This window comes from Martes martes, assembly GCF_963455335.1.
Source record: "Martes martes genome assembly, chromosome: 4".
NCBI lineage: Eukaryota > Metazoa > Chordata > Mammalia > Carnivora > Mustelidae > Martes > Martes martes.
This window is the reverse complement of record NC_137891.1, coordinates 68274961-68291383: the sequence shown is the minus strand read 5'-3', so window position 1 is coordinate 68291383 and position 16423 is coordinate 68274961.

The window sequence follows — 16423 nt, the reverse complement described above, 5'->3', positions numbered from 1 at the left end:
TTGTGTATTTCCTTATGCATTTTCATTTCTTTATGTTATTCTCCCTCAACTAGAATGTAAGTTCCTGGAGGGCAAGGAATGTATTTTGGTTACTGCTGGATTCCCTGTACCTAGGAGAGTGCCAATGTCAATAAATATTTGTTGGATGAAGAGAGAGTTTTTTAAATGCATGGAATCAATAGTACCACTGCTCTATTTCAGGCCCTCACCTCTCCCCTTAGGTCAATGCCTAACTCCCATGAGACTTTCCTCCATCTTCAGTTCACTTTTTGTACTGCCAGAGACATCTTCCTAAGGGTAAATCTTGGTGCCTTAGTTCCCGTAGCCAGGTTTCTATAGCCTTACAACATCTATAGAATTCAATTCAAATTACAGGCAAGGGCCAGGATCTATCTGGTCCACATTATCTATATTCTAGCCATACCAAATTCTTCTGTGAATTCCCCTAGTAAACTGTTATGTCTTGTTCAACTATACATTATCTAGTCATCACCAAACTCACAGTTTCTTGGATATGGTAGATATTTTTTTTTTTTGGATATGGTAGATATTTAATAAATGTTGAAAAATGAGCAAGTGAATGAATGAAGTCATTCTATTTGACATACGATCATTACTACCCTGCCTAAAATGACTCTTCCTCACTTCTCAACTTGGAAATTCTTCCAAAATCTTTAAGATCTAGATCGTATGTCACTTTCTATTGATGGGTAGCCTGCCTGGATTCCCCTGAGCAGATATAGTCATTCTCTCCTTTGGGCTCTTTGTTAATATTTCATATAAAACCTTCTTGAATATTAGCTTCATGAAAACAAGGTCTTTATCATTTCTCTCTCTTCAAGGCCTAAGCTAGTACCTGACACATAGCAGGCGCTCAGTAAATTCAGTTTAGTGAGTAATTCTCACCATATGCTTTCAAATTTTTCTAACAAATATGAAGCCTCTATTATATCATGAATAACCAGAGGGTAGGGACTCTGACTTATTTCACTGAAACAGAATGTTTGTTACAAGTATCATCCTATAAGTATTGTATGAAGAAATAGGATTTTTATAATAAAATTTCACTTCATTCATATGTTAAGGTGCGACATTATTCTACACACACTTGCTGTTAAATGTGCTTTCTCCCTCTTTCCAAGTTACTCATTAAGATACTTGAAAATTAATCATAGGTCTTCAGGAACCATCAGCATTCCTTCCAGTGACACCTCAAATAGCTTAGTCTCCCCTGGCACTTAGTCTATGGCAATTTCACACATGCCATATGCATGGCCTGCATCTTTTATCAGATTCACAAACTAACCTGATCATACTCTAAATACACTTAACCTTGTCTTCTTGCTACACTGCCTTTTCCTATGGCTTAACTGCCATGAGATATGAAGTTGAAAGAGGGGGAGACCAGGGAGCTAGCTTCCATCCTGCAATGCCCACATTTTTCATCTATATATTCCAATCTGGTCTAAAGAAAATCAAGCAAGCAAAAGCAAATAGCAACAAAACCAGTCACATGCCTATTGGCACCTACGATCAGTCCTCCGTCTCCATTTATCTCCTATGATTGAGAAGAAGAGAAGGCAGCAATCTTCTGGACTATCATGAGTAAAATAGAATCCAGGAGCCTAGCTAGAAATATAAAATGCAAGAGATATAGAATCATAAGCTGGAGCAGGACAAGGGAAGAAAGAGCCAGTACTTGATGGATCCTCATTTTTTTCTATAAACAAGAGTCTTTGAAATTGGGATCTATAATCATGCTAGAAAGCCTTTAATTTAAAACGAACAAGTGAATTAAAAACAAAGGAAAAAAAAGTCTGGTGATAATTCAAGGATTTAGGCATATCAAGAGAATCTTTCCTTCTATAATACGTTTTCTGAAATAAATCTGTATTCACAGAGTTGTTCTAAAGTATTTCAGCATTTAATTTCATTTTAAATTACTGAAGAAAGAAATTTTGGCTGATAGAAACCCAGCCACATGGGCACAACAAAATAATAGCTAAATATGAATATGAAAAACACACGCAGGACATAACCATCTTCTTTTCTTTTCTTTCTGGCAGAGACAGCACCTAGGATAGAGACTAAAAGGCCAGAGACTCACTTTCTCTGTTTGCCTTGTAGTTGGGGCCTAGCTATATGACCCATTCTGGTCCAAAGGACCTACAGAGAGGTCTGCTGGGTGAGAGGCTGGGGGATAAAGTGCAGAGTTCTGAGAGAAGCTTAACTCCATATTGGACATGGTTGTGAGGACGTGATACAATGTTGTCAGGCAACGTCACTGTCAAACTGAGGATGGTGGACCTCGAGCATGGCAAGAGCCTTAGTTCTCACTGATTTCAGTGAGCCACAGAGCCACTCCACAATCTGCTTCTTATTATGCAGAGAGTAATACGGCCTCATTGCTTAAGTCCCTTGAAGTTCAGATTATTTTGTTACACTAAAGTAGCCAAAGTAGCCTACCTACTGATTAATCAAAATATGCTTGCAGGCCAGATTCTCCAAATATTAGATTCTGATAAGCAAGAACATTTTATTTGCTCTTACTATATTTTTGCCCCGAGATAAGGAATGATTTCTATTTATCTTAGATTAAATATTTAATGTATTAATAGTGGTTATAGATACAAAATTAAGTGGTAGTATGATAAATAAGTTTATCATGGCTCCTGTTAGGACATAGCTATTTGAATATATCAGGGTTTCTCAAAGTGTTTCTTGAAAGATTAGTTCCTAAAGATACTCCCAAAGAAAGTTGGCTTCATGGCTATGCATATTATGTTATGTGCATATTATACTATAACCCGTTATAACCTGTTTATATTATTATATTCTATATTATAATATATTATTATATTATATTTTATATTATAACCTGAGTTATAAGGTTATTATAACCTGTTATAAAGTTTCAAGTACATATTAACATGAAAGATACTGAGAAGCCCAGCAGTTTAAAAACAAACAAACAAGTTAATTTTATTTGAATGAAAATATTCCCACATTTTTCAGATCCCCAAATCCCATAATAGAATTTAGCTAGATGTTTGCTGAAGCCCCTCTCCGTTCCAACGTTCTGTAATTAGAGACGCTCCCTTGTTGTGTTTGTTAGTTCTACTACTGTTACAGGACATAAGGCCCATGCAACACACCAGTGGTCTTCTGGAAGGTTTTTGAGGACATATTTTGAACAAGTAGGTGCCCCATAATGTTTACTACCAATACACAAACGTACATTTTTCTCCCAGAACACTGGCCTCCTAAATCTTTCATTATGTTCGTATATAAGGATGTAAGAAATCACAGATGGACCAGGCTCCACTATGAATAGGCTACTTCGTAAAGGCCCTTCTCACACTTGTAATCATCTAGGTTCTGTCCCTAACACAATAATTTGTAACTTGTGCCCATCTATTTTTTTTTAGCTCTGCATTCTAGTTCTAGATATGAGATTTAGTTGTGCTGCTCAACTATCAAATTGGGGTAGTCTCTCCAGCTTTCTGGGCCTCAGTTTTTCTATCTTTGTAAAACCAAACTTTGATGTTCAACACTCATTATCTGGTATTGTCAAATTTTTAAGTTTGTGGCTACCTAATTCAGCTGATTAATTTGTGCTCCCAATAATGTCAAGTTTAAGAATTAAGTTCAATTTATAATACGGTCCAAAAGTTAATAATATTTCAAGAATAAACTTTTTCTCTCTTCTTTTTTATTGGAAGACAAATTCTGTCAAATTTCTTAGTAATGACATGCTAAATGGTTGCTTGGAAAATACTGAAACAGAACGTAAATACTTCCAAATGTGCTTTTCTTTAAAAGCAAATACATTAATGGATACAGAATTTCAGTTTAGGAAGATAATGAAGTTCTAGGGATGGGTGGTAGTGATGGTTGCATAGCAATTGTGAATGTACTTAATGCCATTGAGCTATACACTTAAAAATGGCTAAAATGGTAAACTTATGTATATTTTAACAAAATTTAATAAAGTGAGTGAAACATTATGAAAATTATGTTTTCTTCCCCATCTCTTAACATATGAGAAAATGACATGAATAGAATTTTCTAAATTCAAAATTTTAGTATAATTCCTTTAATTAAAAAAAAGTATCCACACAATAATTCATTTAACAAATATTCACTAAGTACATTAATGAAATGAAGGAGGTGCTGCCTCAGCACAGAAATAAAATGGGTTTCATTTGTTCCTAACCTGGATTATTTTATACAAAAGGCTTAAAATATTTGATAAGAAATATAGTCACTAAATCTCAAATGGTATCCTCATTGGGAAAGCAGAATAGAGTAGTAGTAATCAACTATAGAGACTCAAAAAGATTTGGGAACCGGGGTGCCTGGGTGGCTCAGTGGGTTAAAGCCTCTGCCTTCGGCTCAGGTCATGATCCCAGGGTCCTGGGATCGAGCCCCGCATCGGGCTCTCTGCTCATCGGGGAGCCTGCATCCTCCCTTCTCTCTCTCTGCCCGCCTCTCTGCCTACTTGTGATCTGTCTGTCAAATAAATAAATAAAATCTTAAAAAAAAAAAAAAGATTTGGGAACCAATATTAACTGTGCAACCTTGAGCATGTTGTATACCCAAAAACTACTGGACACCATGAAATCTTCCATGAATGGTGTTTTAAGATTATATGAGACACCCAAGGAAAAGCACAACATATAGTGTGTGTTTGATACTTGGCAAACATTTAGTAAATGTGATTTGTGATTATTATTACTACACTGCTGTTTAAAATTTTTTAATTTTTATTGTGGTAAAAACACAACATATCTGCCTTCTTTTTTTATATATATATTTTATTTATTTACTTGACAGAGAGAGAGATCACAACTAGGCAGAGAGGCAGGCAGAGAGAGAGAGAGGAGGAAGCAGGCTCCCCGCTGCGCAGAGAACCCGATGTGGGACTTGATTCCAGGACCCTGAGATCATGACCTGAGCCGAAGGCAGAGGCTTAACCCACTGAGCCACCCAGGTGCCCACATATTTGCCTTCTTAACAGAATTTTTCGTGTATAATACAATTATCATTAACTCTCTGAAAACCACCATTTGACTATTTCAGACACTTGTGTACATGGAATTATACAATATTTTTCCTTCTGTAACTGGTTTATTTCACTTAGCATACTGCCCTCAGGGTTCATTCATATTGTCACTGATTGTAAGATTTCTTTTTTAATGACTGAATAATTATATATCCATATCTTGTTCACAATTTTTTACCCATTCATCCACTGATAGACATTTAGGTTGCTTCCAAATCTTGGCTACTCTGAATAGTGCTGTAATGAACATGGGAGAACTAATATCTCTTTGAGATCCTGATTTCAACTCTTTTGGATAAATACCCAGAAGTGGGTTTGATGAATCATATGGTAGTTCTGGTTTTAACTTTTTGAAGAATCTCCATATAACTTTCTATAGCAGCCACACCATTTTGCAATCCTACCAAAAGTATACACGGGTTTCAAATTCTCTATATCCTTGCCAATGTTTACCATTTTTTTCCCCTTTTAATAATAATCATCCTTACAGGCCTGAGGTGATATTGTGGTTTTGATTTACATTTCTCTGATGGTGAGTGATGTTCAGCATCCTTTCATACACTTGTTCATCATTTGTATATCTTCTTTAAAGATATGTCTATTCAAGCACTTTTCCTATTTTTTAATTGAGTTATTAGGTTTTAATTTTGGCTTTTGTTTTGCTATTGAATTGTAGGAGTTTCTAATGAATTTTGGAACTTATCCCTTAGCTGATACATGGTTTGCAAATATTTTCTCCCATTCCATAGGTTGCTGTTTCATTCTGTTGATTATTTCCTTTGCTGTACAGAAACTTTGTAGTTTGAAGTAGTTCCACTTCTCTACTTTGCTTTTGTTGCCGTGGCTTTGGTGTTACACCCATGAATTCATTGCCAAGACCAATGTCATGAAGTTTTTCTTCTATGTTTTCTTTCTATGTTTTATGCCTATGTTTTCTTCTGGGAATTTTAGTTTTGAGTCTTACATTTAAGTCTTTAATCCATTTGGAGCTGATTTTTGTGTTATAATGCCACAAAGAGCACCAAATTGCCAAAATGATCCTGAGAAGGAAGAACAAAACTGGATGCATATTTCTTGATGTCAAAATATATTACAAAACTATAGTCATTAAAACAGTGTGGCACTGGCATGAAGACATACGTACAGAACAATGGAACAGAATACAGAACCCAGAATAAATCTTTCTGTGTATGGTCAAATGATCTTTGACAAGGGTGCCAAGAGCACACAATGGGGAAAGGACAGTATCTTAATCAAATGGTGTTGGGAAAACTAAATATCCACATGCAAAACAAAATTAGATCATTATCTCTTACCATACACATACAAAGTCAACTCAAAATGGATTAAAGACTTAAACATGAGTTTCATTTTACATGAAAATGTAAACCTCCTAGAAGAATTAAGTGCTTTAAAAACAATCTAGAGAGGGATACCTGTGTGACTAGGTCGGTTAAGTGTCTGCCTTCGGCTCATGTCATGATCCCAGGGTCCTGGGATCAAGTTCAGTATCTGGCTCTCTGCTCAGTGGGGAGTTTGCTTCTACCTCTGCCTGCTTTTCCCCTTGCTTGTTCTCTCCTGTTTACTTGCTTCTCTCTCTCTGATGAATAAATGAATAAAATCTTAACAAAAGAAATCTACAGAGATCACTGAATGGATCACTAGTTCCTTGAGAATAGCGACCATATTTATTATTTCAGTATTTCACAAGTCTTAGAAGAGTGCCAATAGCATTATAGGTATTCATAGAAAGTTAATTGTTGGGCGCCTGGGTGGCTCAGTGGGTTAAGCCTCTGCCTTTGGCTCAGGTCATGATCTCAGGGTCCTGGGATTGAGTCTCGCATCGGGTTCTCTGCTCGGCAGGGAGCCTGCTTCCTCCTCTCTCTCTCTCTCTCCGCCTGCCTCTTTGCCTACTTGTGATCTCTCTGTGTCAAATAAATAAATTCTTTAAAAAAAAGAAAGAAAGAAAAAGAAAATTAATTGTTAAAGAATTCATCAAAAATTGATCTGGGTATAAACTTAACCACTGGACTTCATGAAGAAACATCTAGTGATACTCCTAATTCATGCATCTAGTTACACGAAAATTGTGGTGACAGTGGTGTTTACTTCTTTTTACATTTAATATACTGTCTATTTCACATCTACAAATACTATATAAACCTGGTATTTGTATCTCATGGTCATTTTCAAAGGAAAATCTCTCAAAACTTCAGTTCCAGAGATGCCTGAGTGGCTCAGTTGATTTAGCCAACTACTCTTAATTTCAGTTCTGGTCGTGATCTCAGGGTCCTGGGATGGAGCTCCCACATCAGGCTCCCTGCTCAGCAGGGATTCTATTTAGGGTTTCTCTCTCTCCTCTCTCTTTGCCCCTCCCCTTGCTCTCTCTCTCTCTCCCTTTCAAATAAATAAATCTTTAAGGAAAAAAACAAGCAAACACTTCAGTTCCAGAAGTTTTAATAATGATAATACAGGTCATCACTTTCAACTACATGTGAATGTAATTCTTTTTCAAATGCCCAAGAAAAAACCTTTATGTTGACCCTATAAAAAGAATGATCACTGGCCAAGCCAGCCACTTAAAACTCACCACCTCTTTTTCAGAGTACCTCAGGAGATCTTTAATTAATGTGGTTCAACAGTAAACACCAATTAAGAAACAGTTAAGTACGGTTTAGAAGTCTTTTTTCTCTCTTTAAGAAACTTTGGGATTCTTATAAGGTAACATGTTTCTAAATACACCTCATCAGCCTCTCTCTTTGGCCTACGCTGCAACAGCAAAATTTATAAATGTCCTGGCTTCACTGACAAATATATAAAACAATAGGAGAATAAGACTATTCAAATTAAGTAGAATAAAAATTGTTAACAAGACTGAGATCCTCAATTACAGGTATAATAAAACAGGTAGCAGCCATGGCCCTCTCCTGAACTTTTGCCCCCACCCACCACTGGAAATATGTTTTCTGGTTAATTTGTCAGTATTGTCCTCAAACAAAGAGCCCCTTTTTATTGACAGGTGCAGACAAAGCTTGCAAAAGCTACACAAAAAGGACTCAATAAAAAAAGAGAGATGGCCTTGCTGAGAAGGTAGTTCTTTCTGATTTTCTGTAATAGACTTCACTTTGCTATGAAATTAAATTTATAGTATATCTGCTAGACACTGGGACTCCAGCAAAGCTTCGCTATTCCCTGACTTGACATTAAAGCAGGCATTTTCATGGGGAGGCCATTTCAAGCCAAATAACTGGTTATGTGAACCGTTTACAGAAAGCCTTTATTTAAAAAGAAAATGGATAGGCACTGTCATTTCCAGAAACTGTTAGTATACAGGCACACATTCAAATTTTGTTTTCCTTTGAGAATACCGCTAAAAAGGCAGATGTAACATTAGACAATGGGAAGCTTTCTGGCCTACTACAACACCTCTATGTTTATTATTCTGACTCATAATCTAGCATTTATCAGGTGGCAGGCTGCAAATGGAATAGCACAATCCTATTTCAATAGTGGGTGATCCCATCACAATAAAAATCTAGCCTGTGATTTCAGCTCTGGAGTGGGTATTGCATCAGGTGGTGTGGAGTGCTGAACATAATCCATGAAGGGATCTACACCAGGAAAGTACTCCCTCCTGAGCCTGGGAAAAACTACCCAGCCTACCTATATAGTCTTGTGGTAAAATGAGCACACTGTGTTTCGGGCTTGTACTGGGGTTTCAAATTCCATTTATGCTACCAATTTCCACTTATGCAACCAATTTCAAAGTTAAAAGAAATAAGAATTAAAAGGTTAAACAAATCAAGAAAAAAACTTTCAGGGGTCAGGTTGGGGAAAGGTGGGAGGGGGACACTTATCACATATTTGAAATCATAATTATCAGATAAAACTTTAGGTCTTACTTAAAGGTCTGAAGTGACAATGTCAGAAGATTCAGTCATGCTACAAAACATAAGAAGAATGGGGGAAAGTAGCTTATTAAGGATCATTAATTAAAGTATTCAAAAAGTAGTCAATTCCTTACTTGGTATAGCTCCTGGTTCAAATTCTCATTGATAAATGGCAAGGCTAAGGCTTAAGTGAGTGAGCTATCTAATAATAAACCTATACCTTGGATCCTCAACTCAATCATCTTTCAACTAGGATATATAGCTTCCAAAACAGAAACGGATCTGATAATAATAATCAGATTCAAGCCTTCTAAGGATCTGGAACTCTAATCAAGTTAATTCCTAATAGTTTCTCAAAATAATTTCTTTTGTTTTAAAACTTAATGTCACCCAAGCACCACGCTCTAAACATTGACTTAACTACTCTATACCACATGATATACAAAAAAACTAAAATAACATCTTAGAACATAGACAGCTTAGCAATATCAAAACAATGATTAACACAATTCATCTAGGCAAGAATTGGGTGAAGAAAAGACAAATAAAAGCTAGCTATGACATTGTCTTTGTAGGATTAACCAAAGTGGGTTCCTCACAACAGAAAAAAACCCAATAAGCATCCCCATTGCTCAGCCTGGACACTGAGACTGGTGGCATAACTGCATTTGGTGAAAAACAGGCCAACTCACCTGGCATACAAGTATAATGAATGGACCTACTCTCCTGAGAAGCAGCTTTGGGCCAAACTTTGACAAAGATACATGGAATATGGGAATTAGAAGTTATCTCCGTGGGCTTGGGTTTATTACCTCATTATGCATGTGAGAAAAGTTTGCAGGTTTTCTTTGAGTTCATAGTTCATTATGCAGATAATTCCCTTTTACAGAATAAGTCTAAGACCTAAACACTATGTATTTAAATAAAGAACACAGAAATGAATCAAAAGGAAAATTTCGACAATTATTTGATGTGGAAAGACTATTTTACTCTGAATAGCTGATCTGAATTCATGTTCTATGAGTTCTGAGCTTTGTGTATTTGAATCGCATTCTTTTTTCTGTAAAATGGGAATAGTATGTTTTCATAAATTTTAAGGATTAAATGATAGATTATATTTGGAAGTATTTTGAAACCATAAACTGATGCACAAACACGATCTTTATTGCCTAATCCCTTCTGGGAAAACCCATTTTTAAAGTAATATATAATGCTATTTATGGCAAAGATGACAGGGCATAATGAAGGACATAAAGCATAAAGCATGTTGATAGCTTTAGAAACATTGTCATTTGGTGTGGCTGCATGAATATCTAGCAAGAAGGGTCTACTACAGAAATTTGCAAATATTTGTAGACATACAATCTCTCTTGAGTGTTTGATAAACCCTTTGGATGACATCCTGAGAAAAATGTACATAATATGTATGTAAGCACAAGACTTTACATAAAATTCCAAGTATTTAAAAAAAAAATCAGGTTAAGAACATTGCACAAAGCAAAACTGTTAATGAAAAGAGAATCATCTGCCTAATTTGGAAGTCCTTTTTTGTTTTGTTTTGTTTTGTTTACAAGGCACTTCACACCATAAACCAAACAGCATTCTAAAAGTCACCTTGAATTCAAGTTCCAAATACTAAGTACCCTCCACCTACTTAAAAATGAAAAGAATAATGGAATGTATATGATTATTCCAGGTCCAATTTAACAAAACAAAACAAAACAAAGTTAATAAAACAGACAATGTAAATCCTTATAAACTTCTGAACTAGAAATCATAGATCAAAGAATAAAGAGAAGTAATTGTAATTAAAAGGAATCAATGTAACTAGAGGCATTTTGAAAATTCTAAAACACTGAGCATGCATGATGCATTAATTAATTTTAATACAGGTTAAAATTTGGAAATTTCTTCTATTGAACAGACAAACATCATTACTGACTTAATTCTAAGAGCCAATGAATCACATTATTGTTTACAAATTACATTTATACATTCAAATATGTATCCTGATTTGTGCATGGATAATTCATGATTGACTGAATGTTTACTAGTTATTTCTATCTAAAACCACCTTGTAGCCGAGTCCTAATTATTGCCATACTTACTATAACTGAATGCTTCAGAACAGTCACCTCACATAAGAAGGCAATTTGTAAGATCTCTTCAACCTTTACTTGAAGAGTCTTTTATTATGATGATAAAGGGCCTGGAAACCACATCATATGATGAACAGCTCAAAGAACTCTACTCACATAATGCTATTGTGAGTACCTCTATTAGCACTTCTTCCTCTATTCTAATTATTTGTTTATATGTCTGTCTCTCCATCTAGGCTGTGAAATTTTCCAGAAAAGGGGCTGTGTTTTATCCTTTTTTGTTTCCATATGTCTGAACATACAACCTAATATATGTTGGCAAAATCTTGTAACAGAAGGAAGAAATTTAATCAAATAGTAGATTAGTTACAAGGATGCAGATTTGACTCAACATAGGACAGAACACTAAAAATTTGTTGTGTCGTAAGAGTAGAAGTTGTGCAGATCTTGTATTTGTTCAGTAGCTACATAACCAAGAAGGTATAGATAGGAAGTCCTAGTTTTGGTGCAGGATTATGTGAGAAAACTACTAGAATGTACAACTCTGAACTTCCATCATTTTGCAGAGACTGTGTTGATAGTATATTACACATCCCTCCTTGTTATCCATGTGGACGTTTTCAAAATGTTTTTTATCCATTATTTTTTTACATTTTTACAAATTCTTCTACAAAAGAAAAAAGATAAAAAATGCAAAGCATTCCAGAACTACCTAAAGATAAAGTGTAGCAATATAATATATATCAGACTATGAGAAATGAACAATTGTTAAATATATAATTGTGAAAAAAATTGTTACCCTCAATGCCTGAACTTGATTTTTTGATCATATGAGCAACTTAAATGAGCTTGATAACAATTTAAAAACTTCAACAGATACAAATCTACAGTTTGCAAGCATGACTTTGTCAGGACAATTGTCTTCCAAAAAGGATTTTTTTTAAACTGTGTCCTTTGTTCACTGTACTCAACAAAGAGTTAGAAGCTTAGAAGCTCTGAGAAGTTTAGATAAATGAAATATTACCTCACTGTTGTAGTGCAGAAAACACTGAACTAGAAGCTGAAAGACAAACTTTCCCATTAAAAAATCTTCTGTCCACTTGGATTCTAAACTAGACATACTCAGTTTAGAGAGATCTTTCCACTTCAAATCTTGGTATATGAACAAACAGAGAAATAAATATAGCAGTTAAATCTGCAGCCTCGTGAAAAAAGATGTTCTAAATAAAAGCATAAATTGTAAAACAAAGTTGGAGGGCAAAATAAACACCTCATTTCAAAAACCCGAGTCCAAAAGCTCCAGACAGAAGGATGTGTACATTATTTTGACTCTCTGAGGTGAGGAGAGCAATGACTAATGGATTATCATCATGAAGAACCAGAATAAGAGCAATGAAACAGAAGCATCCTGCAAATGTGTGAGTCAGTCCCAAGAGGTGAATTTTTTTTAAGATTTTGTTTATTCATTTGAGAAAGATAGATCATGGCTTGGAGGGGAGGGAGAAGCGGACTGCCCACTGCACAGGAGCCTGACACAGGGCTCCATGCCAGGACCCCTAGATAATGACCTGAGCCAAAGGCAGATGCTTAACCAACTGAGTCACCCAGGCACCCCCCCAAGAGGTGAATTAAAACATAGAGGACCAGATTGATACTAAGTCTAAGTCAGATCTAGAAGCCAGGAGGTAAGCTAACTTTACATAAGAACACACTTGTAAATAAGACTCTCTGCCCTGTTTCCTATAGCAAGCTAGAAAAATTTTGAGCATAACCTGTTTCAGGTCTATCAGTGAATCCTAGTCTTTACCAAAAGGAAAGGGAAGATGCTATGATCAACTCAAATATGAGATATGCTACAGGCTCCACACTTGGGCAGTGAAGAGTAGAGTGTGCTCTCTCCAGCTGATTTTGGGCTCTGGAGGTAGCTGGTATTGTGTAAGTTGGCACTAAAAAGGAACTCAGATTCACACAATCAATCAGAGATGATATTCAAAATGCTCAACAGCTAGAATAGCACACGCATGTACTAATTAGAACAGACACTCCAAAATCAAGATACCACCTATGAAAAACAGTACCAGGGTACACTACATATGTCCTGATTATCAGACCTGTAATCAACTCCTGAACATGGCTCTTAGCATGAAAAGGGCCTCTCTAACTTTGAGTCACCACCAAAAAGACCCATCATATCCTGGACTTCTTTTATATTTTCAGAGTCTACCTGAAGTTTATTTTATCCTATTTTTAGAGAATGGAATAAGGCAGATCCTATATGGTAGGAACAAGATATTATTTGCCCCAAGTTCTAGAAATATATAGAATAATATACAAGATAGGAGAATAGGGGCACCTGGGTGGCTCAGTGGGTTAAGGCTCAGCTTTTGGCTCAGGCCATGATCTCAGGGTCCTGGGATTGAGCCCCTCATTGGGCTCTCTGCTCAACAGGGAGCCTCCTTCCCCCTTTCTCTCTGCCTGCCTCTCTGCCTGCTTGTGATCTCTCTCTCTGTCAAATAAATAAATGAAATCTTAAAAAAAAAAAAAAGGTAGAATAAATATGAAAAAGAGTAAATGTAACATAAATAAGGATATAGAAGCTTTCTCAGAATTACCATGGAAGTGAGGGGAGCAAACTCACAGTTGTTTGGTCATTTTATTGGTCTGTTTTTAATCACTGGATTGGCCTTTAAAGTCAGTGAATCTGTAAGAAGAATCATATCTATTTTACTTAAGAAGCATTGTATCCTGGGGCACCTGAGTGGCTCAGTGGGCTAAGGCCTCTGCCTTCGGCTCAGGTCCTGGTCCCAGGGTCCTGGGATCGAGCCCCGAGTCGGGCTCCCTGCTGAGCAGGGAGCCTGCTTCCCCCTCTCTCTGTGCCTGCCTCTCTGCATACTTGTGATCTCTGTCTGTCAAATAAATAAATAAAAAATCTTTAAAAAAAGAAAGAAAAAGGAAAAAAAAAAAAGCATTGTATCCCTATGCTTGAAACATAGTAAAAGCTCAATAAAATATTTTATTCTCTCAGTTTTTAACCAATAAATACACAAACACACACCACATTTTGAAGATTTTCTATTTCTTGCAATATGACAGTTTAAATAATTTGTTTAACCCTTCTCCTGGAAAAAAAACAACAGCAACAAATTCTGAATAAAATATTGTTTAAACATTTGTTGGATGCTTTGGTGATTTAGTAAGAAAATAAGGCATAATCTGAAGCGAAAAATTGATTGAAAGCAGGATCCTAAAGAATAAAGACAGTTTTACAAAAATCTAGTGAATTTGAACCTTGGCTTTTGGATTTCTCAGGGCATGTGCAAAAAGCAACAGGGCACAGGATCTGTTCAAGAACCAGAATCTAATGGAAGCACTCCCATCTCCTTTTTAAAGCTGGTCTTCAAAGGTTGCAACCACAAGATAAAGGTAATCTAGAAATATTTCTCCACTGTCACCCACAAGAAAATAATATCTTAACAATTCAAACTTGGGTCTATTTGCAGGAAAACAAAAATTCCCCTAAGAATTTATCATTACTAAGTAGCCATCCTGGTCCTACAACCATAATTCTCAATAATTAGGGAATTAAAATAAAAAACAACAAGCCAAGAATTAAGTTTAAAGCAGTGCTGGGTTGATAGTACCCACAAATAACTAGTAAGAGAAAAAGCAAACTTTCTCTGATTAAACAAACCTTCAATCCAGGTTTCAAAGAATTCTCACATTGCCAACAAATATGAGTATTTAGTTTTAAAAAAATCATAACAATTACAAATACACAGGAAAACAAGGCATCAAAAGAGAAAGCCAGCAGGCAAAAGAGAAAGAAAATAAAGTTATAAGTATAAATATCTTAAATTTTGGAGTTATCAGAAAAAAAAATAACCTAGAAATAAAAGTTTATCAATTGAAATTAGAAACTCAATAGAAAGTTATAATAACAAATTAGACATAGGCAAGGAGGGGAATATTTCTTGGACTATGGAGCAGAAAATATTAGAATGTATTACAGAGAAATTTTTGAGATAAAGAATATAAAATAGAGTTTAAGAATCGGGGAGGATAGAGAGACAGATCTTAAATACTTCACGTTTTTAAGGAGCTATGACAAGGCATGAGGGAGGGGTAACATTTGAACAAATAATGGCAGAACATTTTCTAAGGCTGGAAAGACACCTAGTTACAGACCCAGGAAATCTAGCAAATTCCAAACTGTACATATAATAAGAAACTCAGTTCTACAGAAGGAGAATGCCAAAGCAAAAATAAGATCTTAACAATAGTCAAAGAATGAAGATAGATCACCTGCAAAGGAATAAGATTTAGACTGAAAATTGGAAGATAGAAGTCAGTGTAATCATATGGTAGCCAGAATTCTAATATTCCCTGTCCCAGGTAGACACGCACCTTCTTCTAGTTAATCAAACATTGTGAAGTGTGACTTACATTTTGCAAGTGTAACTAAGATCACAAATCAGTTGACCTTAAGATAGGGAAATTATCTAAGGTCTGCTTGACCTAGTGATCTGAACACTTTAAATCTGGTATAGAGGTTACAGAGAGGAGAACTTAAAGATTTGAAGCAAGGAACTCCATACAGCTAGTTTATAAGTGGAGGAGGCCACATGGACTGGGGTTAGCCTCTAACAGTAAAAGAAGCACCCAACAACTTATAAGGAATCAGGGAGAACCTCAGTCCTATAACCACAAGGAACTGAATTATGCCAATAGCAAGAATAAGCTTGGAAGCAGAATTTTCCCTGGAGCGTCCAAAAGAAAAATTAGACTAGTATATACCTTGATTCAGCCTTTACCAATCCTGACTGACCATGCCAGACTTCTGACCTACAGAACAGGAACTAATAAATGCTATGTTTGTGGTAACTTGTTACACATCAACAGAAAATGAATACAAATGGTACTTAAATGTACTGAAGCAAAATTATTGTAAAACTAAAATTCTACATCCAGTAAAAATACATTTCAAAAACTAGGGCAAATGAGTCACTTTTTAAAATATTTTACTTTATTTTATTTTATTTCAGTGATCCAAAATTCATTGTTTATGCACCACACCCAGTGCTCCATGCAGTATGTGCCCTCCTTAATACCTACTACCAGGTGCACCCAACCCCCAACCCCTCTCCCCTCCAAAACCCTCAGTTTGTTTCTCAGAGTCCACAGTCTCTCATGGTTTGTCTTCCACTCTGATTTACACAAACTCACTTTTCCTCTCCATCTCCCAGTGTCCTCCGTGTTATTCCTTATGTGCAAATGAGTCACTTTTAAGCAGAAAAAGATATCCATGAAAGAGTTTTTAATGAACACACCCTTGCTAATAAAAATTATAAAAAATATACTTCGTATATATT